Source organism: Cervus elaphus, chromosome 18 (genome assembly GCF_910594005.1).
Source record: "Cervus elaphus chromosome 18, mCerEla1.1, whole genome shotgun sequence".
In the NCBI taxonomy this organism is placed as follows: domain Eukaryota; kingdom Metazoa; phylum Chordata; class Mammalia; order Artiodactyla; family Cervidae; genus Cervus; species Cervus elaphus.
The window spans coordinates 68,927,892-68,945,676 of NC_057832.1; the positions used below are offsets into that span (position 1 = coordinate 68,927,892).

At 43.8% G+C, this 17,785-nt stretch overlaps 1 protein-coding gene and 1 long non-coding RNA gene across 3 annotated transcripts in view; one reads left to right on the forward strand and one right to left on the reverse strand.

The window, feature by feature from the left end:
* EEPD1 (endonuclease/exonuclease/phosphatase family domain containing 1) overlaps positions 1-17,785 on the reverse strand; it is a 127,847-nt gene that overhangs the window by 58,173 nt on the left and 51,889 nt on the right. The gene's annotated exons all lie outside the window — the stretch shown is intronic.
* LOC122674058 lies at positions 12,724-16,216 on the forward strand. The gene is made up of 3 exons (XR_006334879.1): positions 12,724-12,880; positions 14,485-14,734; positions 14,868-16,216. It is a non-coding gene; the product is annotated as an uncharacterized LOC122674058 (long non-coding RNA).

Genomic DNA, 17,785 nt, shown 5'->3' on the forward strand with positions numbered 1-17,785 from the left:
ACTGACCGCAACAGCTCCAGAGAAACTCCTAGATATAATTTTACTTTTTTCTTTTCCTTTTTTTCTTTTTTCTCTTTTATTTTCCTTTAAAATCCCCTATTACTCCCCCGTTACTCCTTAACTTTCATTTCCATAGATTTTTACGATTTTTTTAATTAGGGGGAAAAAAAAATTTTTTTTTCTTTTTTTTTTTTCTTTTTTTTCTTTTTCTTTTTTCTTCTTTTTTCTTCTTTCCTTTTTCCCTTCTATTTTCTATTTTTTTTTCTCTTATTTCTTTTAAAGTCCTCTAGTACTCCTCTACTACTCCTTAATTTTCATTTTCAATACACTATAACCTTACAAAAAAAAAAAGAAGAGAAGCCCTATTTTTAAACCGAAGATTATTCTCTCCCAATCTTGACTCTCTGTTTTCTACCTCAGAACACCTCTATTTCCTCCTTTCCCCTTCTCTTCCCAATCCAATTCTGTGAATCTTTGTAGGTGACTGGGCTATGGAGAACACTCTGGGAACAGACAGCTGCGTAGATCTGTCTCTCTCCTCTTGAGTCCCCCTTTTTTCTCCTCCTGCTCATCTCTATCTCCCTCCTCCCTCTCCTCTTCTTCATGTAACTCTGTGAACCTCTCTGGGTGTCCCTAACGGGGGAGAATCTTTTCGCCATTAACCTAGAAGTTTTCTTATCAGTGCTGTATAGTTGGAGAAGTCCTGAGACTACAGGAAGAATAAAACTGAAATCCAGAGGCAGGAGACTTAAGCCCAAAACCCGAGAACACCAGAAAACTCCTGACTACATGGAACTTTAAGTAATAAGTGACTGTCCAAAAGCCTCCATACCCACACTGAAACCAACCACCACCCAAGAGCCAATAAGTTTTAGAGCAAGACATACCACGCAAATTCTCCAGCAACGCAGGAACATAGCCCTGAACATCAACATACAGGCTGCCCAAGGTCACACCTAACACATAGACCCATCTCAAAACTCATTACTGGGCACTCCATTGCTCTCCAAAGAGAAGAAATCAAGTTCCACGCACCAGAACACTGACGCAAGCTTCCCTAACCAGGAAACCTTGACAAGCCAATCGTCTAACCCCACCCACTGGGTAAATCCTCCACAATAAAAAGGAACCACAGACCTCCAGAACACAGAAAGCCCACTCCAGACACAGCAATCTAAACAAGATGAAAAGGCAAAGAAATACCCAACAGGTAAAGGAACATGAAAAATGCCCACCAAGTCAAACAAAAGAGGAGGAGATAGGGAATCTACCTGAAAAAGAATTTAGAATAATGATAATAAAAATGATCCAAAATCTTGAAAACAAAATGGAGTTACAGATAAATAGCCTGGAAACAAAGATTGAAAAGATACAAGAAATGTTTAATAAAGACCTAGAAGAAATAAAAAAGAGTCAATTAAAAATGAATAATGCAATGAATGAGATCAAAAACACTTTGGAGGGAACCAAGAGTAGAATAACGAAGGCAGAAGATAGGATAAGTGAGGTAGAAGATAAAATGGTGGAAATAAATGAAGCAGAGAGGAAAAAAGAAAAAAGGATCAAAAGAAATGAGGACAACCTCAGGGACCTCTGGGACAATGTGAAACGCCCCAACATTCAAATCATAGGAGTTCCAGAAGAAGAAGACAAAAAGAAAGGCCATGAGAAAATACTCGAGGAGATAATAGCTGAAAACTTCCCTAAAATGGGGAAGGAAATAGCCACCCAAGTCCAAGAAACCCAGAGAGTCCCAAACAGGATAAACCCAAGGCGAAACACCCCAAGACACATATTAATCAAATTAACAAAGATCAAACACAAAGAACAAATATTAAACCTTCAGTGAAGTTTATAGAACTGTACAGTGAACACCCACACACCTACCACCCACATTCCACAACTGTTAGCATTTTACCATATTTGTTTTCTCACATATTTGTCCTTCTAACCATCTACCAATCCATACATGCATATATATAAATACAGCTATAAAATATTATTGATACATTTCATAGTAATGCTACCACCCAATGATTTGATTTCTGATATTTCACACAAAGGCTGGCCTCAAAATAATTCTTCTTCTCACTTTCAACTGACCCACTCCCTGCAGACCCCAGGTTCCAATGTGAAACCCCAGCCTCCAACTCCACTGCAGACCTGATTAATGCTTCTCCTTCAGGGCCTTTGTCTGGGGCTTTCTCTGATGCTTTTGTCAGCCCTTCCTAACCAAAATCACTGCAGATGGTGATTGCAGCCATATGACCAACCTAGACAGCATATTAAAAAGCAGAGACATTACTTTGCTAACAATGGTCCATCCGGTCAAGGCTATGCTCTTTCCAGTGGTCATGTATGGATGTGAGAGTTGGGACTGTGAAGAAAGCTGAGCGCTGAAAAATTGATGCTTTTGAACTATGGTATTGGAGAAGACTCTTGAGAGTCCCTTGGACTGCAAGAAGATCCAACCAGTCCATCCTAAAGGAGATCAGTCCTGGGTGTTCATTGGAAGGACTGATGCTGATGCTGAAACTCCAATACTTTGGCCACCTGATGCGAAGAGCTGACTCATTGGAAAAGACCCTGATGCTGGGAGGGATTGGGGGCAGGAGGAGAAGGGGACGACAGAGGATGAGATGGTTGGATGGCATCACTGACTCGATGGACATGTGTTTGGTTGGACTCCGGGAGTTGGTGATGGACAGGGAGGCCTGGCGTGCTGCGATTCATGGGGTTGCAGAGAGTCAGACACGACTGAGCGACTGAACTGAACTGAACCTGGATGAAACCACCATTCACTCTCACCCTCTCCTCTTCAACCATCTAATGTTTCCATTCTAAGCCTGTCAAGCTACCATGAAATGAATATTTCTAAAGCCCAACTTTACACTTGATCACATACTTTCAGCCGAGAAGAGTGATATTTTCACACAATTCTCAGTATAAATGATCCCTCCAGCTGTTCCTCACAAGGAAATGTGACTGGCTCTGCTCTTGGCCCCTCCCCCATCACCCGACCCTTAGAACAAGCAGCATCACTTGTGCCCAGTGAGACTGAACTACTGCTGCTTTCAACTGTCACTGCCACTGTCTCAAGAATTCAGTTACTCGTTTCATTTTTCTGGGAGAGAGTAAGAGCCATTAACTGAATGTGCGAGAGAAAAAAATTTCCACTTTCAGAACACACTGGAAATCAGAAAGTTATCTAACACAATACAGGGTCTGTGATTCCAGCTTAACGCGCCAGCCAAAATTCTTCATCTGGCTTTCAGTGCTGAACTTTCACCTCTTACCAAGGCCTCCCTTCCTTTTAGGCCAGATGAAATTCACCTCTGCGTTTTGTCAGAGGCAACGGTCTCCTTCCCCATTAATCAGTAAAAAGCAAACGTTTATTCCTTCTTGTAATGCAAACCAGCCAGTTAGATGCTCTGGGCAGGAAGTTGTTTAAAGCAGCAATTATGAGGGTATATTTCATAGGAATCTTTTCTTTATTTTTTAAAAGAAATAATTTACTAAGCCCATATTTATTGCAGAAATTTTAGAAAATTTAAAAAAAAAAGGAAAGAGAGAGAAAGGAAACATTAACCATAGTTCTGCAACCTAGGAATTACCATTAACATTTTGATACAAATCCTTTTAGACTTTAAAAAAAATTAAAAACATATAATTTATAAAACTGGAATCATGTTATTTCTATTATTTTTAAACTGTTAAGTTATAAATTATTGTCATTTTTATTAATTGACATGATTCCATGTTATTAAGTACTGGCTGATGTAACTGTAATGAAGATATACATTTAGATACAGATATAAATATAGATATATGCTATAATTTAATAATCCTTGTTGGACATCAAGGCTGTTCCTAATTTTTTACTGTTCTAATTATCGTTTTGGTGAAAAACTTGGAACATACTACTTTCTGCATAACTTTGTTTCAAACAAAAAATTTCCAGGAGGTCAAGGGCTATATGCATTTTTAAGATTTTAAATAAGTTTTGCAAAATCGCTTGGCAGATTTAGACTTCCACCAGTAGTTCTACAACCCACTCCCCTGTCCTGGGTAGTTTCTGCACATCCTCCCTCATCCCATAGGTGGGAAAGGTGCTGTTATGCTACTAAAATTTACATTTATTTGACCACCATTTTACCGGCCATTTTCAACTCTTCTTTCATCAGAACTAGTGAATGACAGGGGGGCGTGTGTCAGTCCTGGGAAATGTCTTCCAGCACCTATGAGTGACACTGGAAGGCCTACAAGAGCTTTAGCAGCCCTGTACAATGAGCACTCAGACCTCTGTCACTTAACTGAAGTTCTGGAATCATCTCTCTCCTTCCTCTCCTTTGTTAACTGGACATTTTCCTCTGGAGACACTAGAGCAGTCGGTACAGGAATTTTAGGTTTCCAAATACTCTTGATAAATAATTATTTTCAATATTTTGCCCCCAATATTTTACATAGAGGCCCACTGGTGGGAAAAAAGTACAACTAAAGCCCACTCAGAGAGAGAAAAAAGAAAGTATTTGGATGTAGTCACTTTCTCAAAATTATACGAATAAACTAGAACCAGAACCAAGTGCTCCCATCTTTCCTGTGATTTTGGCAGCAGAGGAAGATTTACCTTTACAAGTGTGCAAAATGAGAAAGAACTCAGGCTGGACACAAGTCTGTGCTCTGCAGGGAGGCCCAGAGTTCTTCCCGGAGGGGAAAGGGAGGTCCCAGGGACAGTGGAGGTACTTACCTGCTCTCGCCTCCCTCCATGAATAGTCCCAGCAGGGGACAGGGTAGGTTCCAGCTCCTCAGAATCTACCCATGACACGGTGCTCAACAATGCAGAACAGACTGGAACACAAATCCCAGGCAGCAAAGCCTCCAAAACATCGTGTCCACAGGCTTTCAGAATGCCAGTAGGCACCCCACTGCAGGGGCAAATGGGCACTTACTCTTTGCTGAGAGGCTTGGTCATCTGGGAAATCTCAACCCCTGGTTTGTGGGGTCACCTTCAAATGTGTGGGAATCTGGCTGGTGTCTGGATATCTGTCCCTCTGAGTTACAAAGAGGAAAAAATCCACTCTACACCTCCAGCAATTAACATTTGCTGCTGAGCACCCACACAGCAAGCTGCAGCTAAGTCAAGCCTCTTGAAAGTAACAGCAGTAATCAGGGCTGCCTAGCTTTCATTTCTGGGGAATCCCAAAGTGCAGCAGGAGCTTGGTGACCCAGAATGGTGCTGAGTCCTGGCGAGGATAGAGGCCAGTGGGCCGAGGCTGGGTTTTGTTAAGCAACAGCATCTCACCAAGTTTTCAAAGCTACAGGTCCCAGACATTGTGGCTATGAACTCCAGCTGCTTGGTGTGAAACCTTATCCTCTAGTCTGTAACCCCTGGGGTCCTTCACTGTCTTCAATTTAAAATAGCAAATTCAGGGAGGCCCAGGAGGCTCCCCTTCCCCACCCCCACTTCTCTAACTGGCTGGCTCAGAAACTCGTGCTCAGAGCCAGGCCAGGAAAGCTGCCTGGAATCCCAGCAAAAACTGCTGATCACGCAACAGGGAAGAAGCCTCTGCAAGACAGGGGCCTCTATCTTATCAGCCTAATTCCCCAACCTCTGGGAATTCCAAAGCAAGTTTTGAGTTGACAACTTCAAAAATTCTTCCAGAAAGCAGGCAGTAAGAAAACAGACATCCCTGCTCTTGGAGTTGTTTTGTTGCTGGCTCCTGCATAAATGTCAGGGGAGCAAGTTAATTTCCAACAACCACTTGCTTGTAGTTTTGGGGTTAGGGCAGTGGTTCTCGAGCTTTAGTGAGCATCATCTGGAGGGCTGTTTAAATGGATTGCTGAGCGCTACCCCAGGGTCTTCTACTTAAATATGAATTTGCCTTTCTAACAAGTTCCCAGGAGAGGTAGTTGCCAGACTGGGACCCATACTTTAAGAACTCCTGAATTAGCGTATAATAGCTAAGAATGCCACTTTCATGAAGATTTCAACACAGCCAACTTCACATGGTTCACATCTAAGATCTCCAGACCAGACTTGAGAAGGAGTGCTCTGAGAGAATCCCAGTATCTGTGGATACGATGGCCAACTTTAGCCATTGTGCTAGGCCATTTAATATAAGAGATTTGAGCATCCTTGAATTTTGAAATCCACGGGGGTTCCTGGAACCAATGTCCCATGGATGCTAAGGGACAAACTGTATTTGTCCCTCCCTCCTTACTATCCTTCCACTCAGATCTTCCAGTCCTCTTTTCCAAGACCAAACAGTCCACCTTTGCTCGAATGACTGATCACATTCCCTTCCCCCAGGACCTGACTGCACCCCGACTCGAACACTGCTTTCTCCATTGATTTCTTTTTCCATCTCTTACCATCACGGGCACCTGGTGTCTGCTCTCTCCTTGAAACTTTTCTCCTGAAACTCTCCTGGGCCCCCTGTACCTTCTCTGAATCTTTCTTATCCATTATCTCTTCGGGTTGCTTGCTGTTTTCATTCACTCATCCTCCTGGAAAACCTATGTCAGGCAACCCTGATTAACAACAGTGGACATGACAGACCCTGCCTAGCCCTCATGCAGCTGACAATCCAGTGGGGGCATCTACACTGATCAGTTAATTACACAAGTGGTCACTTAATTACAAACAAGTCGAGTGCTCCAAAAGAGAAGAACAGAGTGCTGAGACCTCAGCCGATGGGGGTGGGATGGGGTTATTCAGCCTGGGGCAGGAAAGGATAAGGAAGAAGTGTCATAGGTTAGAATTGGTCTGGCACTGCTTTTGCCAAGTCCTTAAATATTAGTGAGCTCAAGAATTCAATCATATTTTCTCTCTCACAGTGATGACCAGTAATTCAAACAGACATTCCTTTCTCCAGCCCCCACACTTCTCTTCTGAACTCCAGCTCTATATTTCCATTATCCTCTGGACTCTTAACTACAATGCCACAGAGGGACCTCAAATTCAACTTCTTAGAAGAGATTTCCCCCCACAAAGGATATCATAACAAAGATATCCTACATCCCTTCCTCAAACTTGGACACCATCCAATCAAGGCCTGAGCTATATTATTCTTGAACCCACCTACTCTCAGCCTCATCCATCATCTAAAATGTCACCAACACCAGTTAATTCTATTCATCCAATAATTCTCCTGAATCTGCCCTTTATCATATATTAATATCTCCAAACCCACAGCCATTCTTTTAAAATTAACATATATTTTTTACTTATGACAATAAAATATATACTCATTAGGGGAAATTTTGAAAATATACAGAATAAGATATTAGAGAATAACCACTGATAACATTCTGTCATATTTCCATATGTGCATGTGTCTCTAAGTGTCTCATGTTTACGAACTGCAATCATGAATATATGTGGTAGATGGTTATGCCAGTGGTTATCAGTAGTCACCTCTCGTGTGGCCTGCTTTCCCTGAGTCAATGGCTTGGTCATATGACTTGCTTTGGCCAATGGGACATTAATGAGCATGATGAAAAAAGGTCCTGGTTAAGAATGTATATATAAATAACCTTGGAAAAAATATTTTTAAAGTCTGGATGATATTTCCTGTGTATATGTATCATAACTCACTATTCCCTCTATTGTTGGATATGTAGATCTTTTCCATATTTTTATTATTTATGAAAAATGACTATCTTTATTATTACATATATCAGATGCATTTCTACTTATTTCCTTAGGTTAGATTTCTAGAGTTGACTTTACCAGGTCAAAAGGTATATATATAGTTAAGCCTCTTCAAACTTTGTGCCAGAGAAGTTTTACCCAGGTATACTCTTACCAGCAATTTAGAAAAGTACCTTTCTCAACACAACCCCTGCTGGGTAACCTGAGTGGAAAAAAATGCTATCTCACTTTACTTTGCATTTATTTGATTATCAATAAGTTAAATATCCACCCCCCGCCCATGCCTGCATGTACTTCTGTGCATGATCTATGTCTTCTCTTTGGATAATTTTTCTACTGAGATATTAATGTTTTTCCCCTACAGATTTACATAAGCAACAATTCATATAGTAAAGGACTTTTTTCTGTTATATATGGCAATTTTTCTACATTGACTATAAACTTTTTTTTTTAATACTTATGATACACAGAAGTTGATTTGTAGAAACAGTCCAAGCCACTTGTCTATTTTCCCCAGTGCTTTGTCTTAGAAAACCAACTCTTACCTAGAAAATAAGATAATCTCATATATTCTCTTATTTTTCTATGGTTTAACTCGAAACATCAGATTGGAATTTATTCTGGTGTATGCTGCAGGAGAGGATGTAATCATTTGCATTAGTAAGTAATCACTTACTAAATAATCCATCCTTACTCCCCTCTGACTTGTGATGTTCCATCATCCCATTTTAAATTCTCATAAACACTAGGATTGGCTTTGAGATATTATTGTATTCCTTTATCTTTGTATTCCTTTAATCTTTGTCTCTACTCATACACCAAACTGTTTTAATTACTGTGCATTTATAATAGTTTTACCATCATGCTTTCATGTATTCACTCAACAAACATTTATCAAGCCCCTACTGTGTGCCAAGCACATTTCTGGGCAACAAATACACACCAGTGAACCAGGCAAAGTGGGCCTCTGCTTCCCCTTTCTATTGGGGGAATCTACATTGAACAAGTAATAATAACATTTGCTGAATACTTACTCTGTGTGCCAGCCAGAGAGTACTTGGCTGTTGGGCACTTTATGTGTCAAATCTAATCCTCCCAATAGTACCTGACATAGGCAGTGTCATTCCCATTTTACAGATGAGGAAAACTGACACCCAGGTGGCCACATAGCAATAAGGGGCAAAGCTGGACGATAATGCAAGCAGTGTGGATTAGAGCCCACCTCGCTGTAAATAAAGTGCATAATCCAGGTAAAAGCAGAGGAGAGTGAATGATAGGAGAGAGAGTGGTTTAGACAGGGTGATCAGGGAAGGCTCCCCAAAAGGGGAGGTGCTTTTTGAGCATAAACCTGAGTTGAAAGAAAGAGTGAGGCAGGAGACAGTCCAGACCAGAAAGAAACAGTTCTGTGTGCAGGCAGCAGTGAACCTGAAGGTGGGGTGTTCTCCAGGACAAGGAGGAAGCCAGTGTGACTGGAGCTTTAGTGAGCGAGAAGGTGGCGGGAGGCAAGGTTCGGGAAGCCAGTCATTGAGGGCCCGCAGGTCCCAGTACAGAGGGAGATTCCACTCTGTGTGACTGCATGACACCATCAGATGGGACCTGACTCATGTTTTAAAAAGATCACTCTGGGCAGTGTGCAGGCAACAAACTAGAAGGGATATCATTACCCCCCCTTCATGAAAAAAATGTCTTGACTATTCTCAGCTGTTTATCCTTTCAAAAGAATCTTAGGCTCATTCTGTCATCTTCCCAAAAGCCCACTGGGATTTAATTGGAATCATTAAACACTCTAGGCACTGACTTTGGCAGAAATATCATCTTTGCAAAATGCTATAGTCTCAGGAAACTAGGAAACTAGTTTATCTTTCCTCATATTCAAGTCATTCAAAAATCTATCAGTAAAAATGCTGACATTTTCTTCAAGATCCAACCTATTTCTGAACCCTCACGGTCACTTGCCTGCACTGTTACAACCAATCACCTCCTGAAACTGGGGCCCTCCCTTCCCTCCATGCCCCCACCCCCTGGCCAGCCCTCCAACTACCCCTCTGCTTGGAAAACCCTCACTGTCCACATGATGCCTCAGCCCCTCCCTTCCTCCCTCCTCTTTGTCCTCAGTGAACTCAGTCACCTCAGGGCCAACCTGTCATGGCATTCCCTCTTCTGAAAGACCCACGTGGATATCTGAGGCCAGGTGTCATGGCCAGGTGTTGAATAGTATCCCACCCCACCCAAATCCATATGCCAAAGTCCTAATCCCTAGGACTTCAGAATGTGACTGTAATCAAGAATGGTCTTTAAAGAGGTAAAGTTAAAATGAAGCCAATAGAGTGGCCCTAATAAAATACAACTTCAGCCTGCCAGGCACCTCATCCATAGGATTTCCCAGGCAAGAATACTGGAATGAGTTGTCATTTCCTTCTCCATGAGATCTTCCTAACCCAGGAATCGAACCTGCATCTCTTGCATCTCCTGCATTGGCAGGTGGATTCTTTACCACTGCGCCACTTGGGAAGCCTAATAAAATATGACAGGTGTCCTTAAAAAAAAAAAAAAAAAAAGAGGAAATTTAGACTCAGCTGAGTATAGAGGAAAGACCATGTGAAGACACAATAGTCATCTACAAGCCTCAGAGAGGAGTCTCAGAAGTCAACTTTGCTGACACTTTGATCTCAGATTTTTACTTCTCAGAACCATGAGGAAACAGATTCTGTTGTTTAATTTGCGCATTCTATGGTACTTCGTTATGGCAGTCCTTTCCATAGCTGCAAAATGGGACTAAAATCTCCTATTAATCATGATAAAATGGAAAGGTATGTGGCCAAGATTCAGAAAATACTGATTCTCAACCAGCCCTTTCCCGTGGCTACCGCCACCCACATTTCCCAAAAGCAACAGCACCAGACCAATTCCTGGGCCAGGCAAGGCTCACAAACCCCACGCAGCCTCCTGCCGACCCACCCTGAACATGTACAGCCCACACAACTCCTCCGGCTTGCCACATTAAGCAGTCCCTCTTAATAGCCTTCCTTTAAAGCCCAGTAACAGGAACAGCTCAGAAATTCACACTAAGTTGCCTGATAACCGGCAACAGCAAGAGGAAAGAACCCCTCGTATATCATACACACTAATCAATAAAGGCAGCCACATGCTAAACTCGGCCTTGGTCTTAAAATCTTTCTCTCCCTGGTCAAGCAGCTCCTACTAAGGAACTAGAGCTGGCAGGGAGAGAGGAGACCCGCCCGGCCAGCAGGCCTACAGAGCAGCCTACAGTGTTTGAGACATGGTGACGGCTAATTGAATTTGATTTCTAAGGGACGGCTGGTCCCATAAAATGAGTAGATGGCTTTGAGGTCCAGCAGACCTGGGATCAAAGTGGCCGACTCCGAGTGAAGGAGACCAAATACTTAGGGTGTGCTCACCACGCGCCAGCACTGCCCTAGTTTCACCATATACTCCTTAATGTAATCCGCACAGCCCTGTGAGGTGGGTGCTATTCACACCTCCAATCTACAGGTGAGAACACCAAAGCAGAGTGGTTGCCCGACTTGCCAAAAGCCACATGCCTGAGGTTTGAGCCCAGATTAGCTCTGGGCCTGTGTTTTTAACCCCTGGAGTAGAGGCGTCCAAGCTTTAGAGTGCATCGGGCTTGCCTGGAGGGCTTGTTAAAACACAGATGCCTTGGCCCCTCTCCAGAGTCCTCATTCTGAAAAGCATGAGTAGGGCCTGAGAACCTGCATTTCTAACAAGTTCCCAGGTGATGCTGCTGGTCCAATTACCAGGAAGCAAAACTACCTCTATAATGATAAGCCCACAGAACAGCTGTGCGGGACTCATGCACCCACAGAGGAAAAGCACTTAACACAGGTGTGTGTGTGTGTGTGTGTGTGTGTGTGTGTGTGTGTGTGTGTGTGTGTGTGTGTGTGTGTGTGTGTGTGTGTGTGTGTGTGTGTGTGTGTGTGTGTGTGTGTGTGTGTGTGTGTGTGTGTGTGTGTGTGTGTGTGTGTGTGTGTGTGTGTGTGTGTGTGTGTGTCTATAGAGGAAAAGCACTTAACACAGGGGTGTGTGTGTGTGTGTGTGTGTACCACAGAGGAAAAGCACTTAACACAGGTGTGTGTGTGTGTGTGTGTGTGTGTGTACCACAGAGGAAAAGCACTTAACACAGGGGTGTGTGTGTGTGTGTCTACAGAGGAAAAGCACTTAACACAGGGGTGTGTGTGTGTGTGTGTGTCTACAGAGGAAAAGCACTTAACACAGGGGTGTGTGTGTGTGTGTGTGTGTGTCTACAGAGGAAAAGCACTTAACACAGGGGTGTGTGTGTGTGTGTGTCTACAGAGGAAAAGCACTTAACACAGGGGTGTGTGTGTGTGTGTGTCTACAGAGGAAAAGCACTTAACACAGGTGTGTGTGTGTGTGTGTGTGTGTGTGTGTGTCTACAGAGGAAAAGCACTTAACACAGGGGTGTGTGTGTGTGTGTCTACAGAGGAAAAGCACTTAACACAGGTGTGTGTGTGTGTGTGTGTGTGTGTCTACAGAGGAAAAGCACTTAACACAGGGGTGTGTGTGTGTGTGTGTGTCTACAGAGGAAAAGCCTTAACACAGGTGTGTGTGTGTGTGTGTGTGTCTACAGAGGAAAAGCACTTAACACAGGGGTGTGTGTGTGTGTGTGTGTGTGTCTACAGAGGAAAAGCACTTAACACAGGGGTGTGTGTGTGTGTGTGTGTGTGTGTGTGTGTGTGTGTCTCTACAGAGGAAAAGCACTTAACACAGGTCCTGGTACAGCGTGTGTGTGTGTGTGTTAGTCACTCAGTTGTGTCCGACTCTTTGCAACCCCATGGACTGTAGCCCGCCAGGCTCCTCTGGCCATGGGATTTCCCAGGCAAGAATACTGGAGTGGGTTGCCATTTCCTTCTCCATGGTATAGCATAGGGGGCCCACAAATATTACATTTCTTCCCTCTGACTCATGCCAGCTTCATGAGCCAGCAGTGGGGTGGGGCAGGCCTTCTGTCTTCCTGTTTCTAAAACTCTACCACATCCTGCCCTGTGAGCCTGGGGCAGCCGTCACTCAATTCCAGGGAAAGAGCAACCCCCCAACTCCTGTGCCCAACCTCTAAGTATGAAATCATGCTGTTCTGATGCATCAGCATGGATGAAATCTCAGCAGAGCCTCATGTGTGGATGCCAAAGGCAACAGGCCTGAAATCCACCCACAACCAAACTGGAAGAGGTATGCCTACTTGATTTTGTGTTTCTAAATATTAACATCGGAATTTTGCAAACTTTGCTTGTTCTTTTAAAAGGGCTGTAACGAAGGGGATGAGGGAGAGGGGAATACAGGGTCTGGTTTACTTCAAGATTAACCTTCTCCTAGTTTGAAAACTTGTCCGTCTGTCAGGCCACTTTGGCTCCCTGCCCCGCCCCATGCAGTCACACTGGGAACCCCCATCCCTGCCACCCCAGACCAGGGCCGCCTCTGAACTGGAGTAACCTAGGCCTGCTGGCCCAGGCCCAGACAGACAGCTCATTCGGGTCACTAGGATTCACACTTTAAAAGGAGGAACACGCTGATGAGATAAAAATAAAAACTGCTGAGTGCAGAGGAGGCTCACCATTCCTGGAGGGCAGCAGGCCCCAGGCAGGCCTGTGGGTGCTCTGTCTTGCCTTAGTGGTGGCCAACGGCCTTGTATGGACAAAAGGCAAGAACCCAGCTCCTTGTGTATTAAAATCCTTGCACTGAAATTCCAGATGGGTGGTCGGTTCACTTGGGAATGGAAACATCCAGAAATGGTGCTGTCTCCCCCAGGACTCCCCAGTAACTACAACAGAAATACTGCAAACAGCTCTTAAAGCATGAACTTTAACAGAGGGAAGGGATTCCCTGGTGGCTCAGACAGTAAAGAGTCTGCCTGCAATGTGGGACACCCAGGTTCCATCCCTGGGTCAGGAAGATCCCCTGGAGAAGGAAATAGCAACCCACTCCAGTATTCTTGCTGAAAAATCCCATGGACGGAGGAGCCTGGCAGTCTACAGTCCAAAGAGTTGGACACAACTGAGCGACTTCACTTTTTAACAGAGCGATCTTAGAGAATTGTATACAAAATGTTCTCGTATCAAATAAAAAAAAAAAAAAAGGTAGCTGAAGGCAGAAAAGGACAATGGAATGGAGGTCAGCTGATCATTAAGTTTCAGGGCAGGGCTCTTCCCACCACTTCCTTCCTTCCTAAAGACCATATCCAGGGACACATTTTAGATGAAAAGCTGCTCCAGAACTAGCTAATCAGAACTCTCCCAGAATCTATCGCCTATGGACATCTAGTAGGATTTCAAGCAGGTGACCTAACCTGCCACCTGTCTGGGCTGTAAAATGGACATTCCAGGTTCAGAAGTTCTAACCCAAATGGATGACATTCAGAATGCATCTCCCTTTCACTCCAGTTTATCTTCCTAGCAAAGATATCATTCCATCTTTCTGCTCAAATCTCTCGCCTCTCAAGTGCTCCCCTGACATCTTGGGCAGAATTAGAAGTGTTTCTCTTGTGTTTCCATAGCCCCTCCTCATACCCACGACAGTTCTAACTACAGCGATGCATGATGCTTTTTCTCTCCACTGGAATCTGAGCTCCAAGAAGGCAGGAGTTGTCTGCCAATCAGGACCCAGCCCCCAGCATACCCTTAATAAACATGTGCCAAAGGAATGGTTCCTGCCTGGCCTCTCTCACAGTTTTAGGAGAGCATACTAAAGTATCCTGTAATGGAAAAGCCCTATGAAAATGGAAAGTATTACAATCTACAGTTTAAGTTATTAAGGTTGAAAGCTTTTTTTTCCCCCAGTGGCAGGAGAATGCTATGAAAGACTCGACACCAAATGCTACAGTGATCGTTACAGGCCCAGACCACATCCTAGCGGCCTTTTAGCCTCACTCATAAGATGCTGAGTGATACAGGTTCTAGACCTGCACTGTCCAAGACAGCAGTCATGAGCCACACACTGCTCCTGGGCACTTGAAATGTGATGGTTATGAAGTGAGATGTGCCGCTAAGGATAAAACACACTGGATTTTGAAGAGCACACGAATAGAAGGTAAACTATTTCATTGGTAATTTTTATGTTGATTATGTACATAAAAGTTGAATGTTACTATTTTGGATCTACTGGGCTAAATTAAAATTAATGCCACCTGTTCTGTCTTACTTTTTTTAAACTGTGCTTGCAGAAAACTAAACGCCACGGTCCCACATGCGGCACTGTATTTTGACTCTGTGCTGTTTCCTGGATAGTCCACCAAGAACAGTTCTCTCCGACCCAGCCTTGGAGTCTGACGAGGTCTGCTCATTTCCTGGGATTCTTATGATAAAATTCTGTTCCTTAGTGTCTCTATCCAGGGACACAGCCTTGTTATCACCCAGCCTTCAGCCAGGGTCCTGGAGCCAGAAACCCTCTCTGGGAGGGTCTGGGGCAGCCTGGCTGTCTCTAGACAGCAGCATGCTTGTCGTCTGGGGCTTGAATGCACATGGGACCGGTGTGTGAGTGGAGGATGTCACGGCCTCAATTCAGCCCATCTTGGCAGTGTGAGCTCATTGTACTGGAGGATTCCTGCTCTTATTTAGGTCAGTGGCCCCATTACCCCAGAGTCTGAGAAAGAGTTTCTATGGAATTTTGTCTTTACACTCTTTGCTATCCTTGTCGCATCTTTGCAGAAAATGCCACTTTGCAGGTGTTAAACCTGTAAAAAATAGCTGGAAAACTGGTTTCCAAGAGCTATATACTCTGCCATCCTGATAAAATCACCTGATAAATTCACTTCGGGAATTTGTTAACCATTTTCAAAAGTAAAACATGTGAAAGTCACATCATTTGGGGGAAAAGAGTCACATCACATGCTTTCCACCTGCAGCTCAGTTTTCTAAATCAAATGAGACAAATGCCTTCACACTTCCCCACACAGCACTAGAACCCAGAATCGAAGGGCCACATTGCCCATGAAACTTGAACCCCCTTGCAAAACTCAAGAGAGGCCAGAAATATTCTGCAGGCCACTCCCTGCCTCCCATGTGAAATATGGGACATGTCTTCTTCATTGCAAGATAATCATGGGGCAGTGACTTACATACGATATAGTTTTCAAAGGAGAGCAGTCTTTGGAGTCCAAGACTGTTAATTTTTTCCCATTGTTTATCTCCCAAGAGCACAGAACTGAATGATAGAAGCTCACACCATTACCACCCTGTTCTCGGCTTTAGTTCCTAATGAAACGTGATGTCTGTGTGTCATGTTCAGTTGCCATCCCTCTCCCCTACCCACCTTGCACTGCCTTGAGGGCCAGGCCACCAGGCACAGCTAACCCTTTCCCTGCTGAGAATCAGCATAGTTGAGAGACAGAGAGGTAACCTGTGTATAAGACCACTGGTGGGAACAGAAATGAGCTTGAACCACTGTTCCTGGCTCTATGTACAGCTAACCTAAAAAGCTGAGCGCCGAAAAATTGATGCTTTTGAACTACGGTATTGGAGAAGGCTCTTGGGAGTCCCTTGGACTGCAAGAAGATCCAACCAGTCCATCCTAAAGGAGATCAGTCCTAGGTGTTCATTGGAAGGACTGATGCTGAAGCTGAAACTCCAGTATTTTGGCCACCTCATGCGAAGAGTTGACTCATTGGAAAAGACCCTGATGCTGGGAGGGATTGGGGGCAGGAGGAGAAGGGGACAACAGAGGATGAGATGGCTGGATGGCATCACCGACTTGATGGGCATGAGTTTTGAGTAAACTCCAGGACCTGGTGATGGACAGGAAGGCCTGGCGTGCTGCGATTCATGGGGTCGCAAAGAGTCGGACACGACTGAGCGACTGAACTGAACTGAACTGAACCGTTCACCCAGTCAATAACCATTCCAAGATGGTCTTCCCACCAGTTCCTGAGATTAAAGAGTCATGATTCATTCATCGGTACACCTACAGTGTCCAGCACGGGTTCTGGTGCCCAGGGAGGTATCAATAGACATTTGCTGATGCTGAAACTCCATTACTTTGGCCACCTGATGTGAAGAGCCAACTCGTTGGCTCCAGACCAAACGAGTGGGAAGAGGAGATGGGACAGAGAGTGGAGACTCATTCTAGGATGATGGGCAACAGGCATCAGAGCTTTAAAATATGCAGACTCTTTGACCCAGCAGCAACCTACAGGTAACCAAGAGTGTGCTTAAATATGTATGCTTAGTACAGAGTTGTTTAAAACATATATTTTTAAAAGGAAAAGCTTAAACGCCAAACAACAAAGGTTAAATGGGAATAACGAGAGTACCTATCTCACAGCACTGTGTGATGGTAAAGTGAATTAACAGAACAGAGCTCAGAATAGTGGCCAGCACAAAGCAAGTTCTATACACATCCTACTCAGGGTCATCCTTATCCTGGTTGCTGCTATCCTTAGATGAATTATGATGCCTTTACCTAATACAGCCATTTCACTACTAAAAAGAGCATTTAATAACATGAGGGGAAGACTAAAACAGTACTGAGGGGGAAAAAAGTGCTTCATAACACTGCACATCAGCATGATCCCAATTCCGTACAAATAAACATTCATTCATGAACAAAAGGAACGGAGATCGGAGGTGTATTTGCCAAAATGCTCAGAACAGTTCATCCAAATGGTGGTATTAAGGGTGATTTTTCTTTATTATTTGTGCTTTTCTGACTCCTCTAAATTTTCATAGTAAAATGTGCTCATTTTGTGAGATTTTTTTCAAATTAAAAAGTGAGAGAGTGGTGAGTTTTGGCCCACTGCCTAATTTTCCTTAAACCAATAGGCTGGTTTTCTCAGCTCCTGCAGAGGAGGGTCCACAGTCTATTTTTATTGCTATGTTCCCATCCCACTACAGATAATGGCTACTCCCACAAGGCAGCTTTTTAAGGTGATGATACAGTCTTTCTAGAACAGCTAATTACCTCTGAGCCTTTCAGTTGCATCTGAAAGAGAACCAGATTTTTAAAAACACCAGCTTCTATCCCTCACTGGAGTCTTGGAGCAAGGATGAGCCAAACTGGCTGGGTATTAATTTAGAATTTCTGATGGTTTTCCGCTTTCCTCTGCTCATCTGTTAGAAAGGGGGAAGAAACAGAAGGAAACTGACT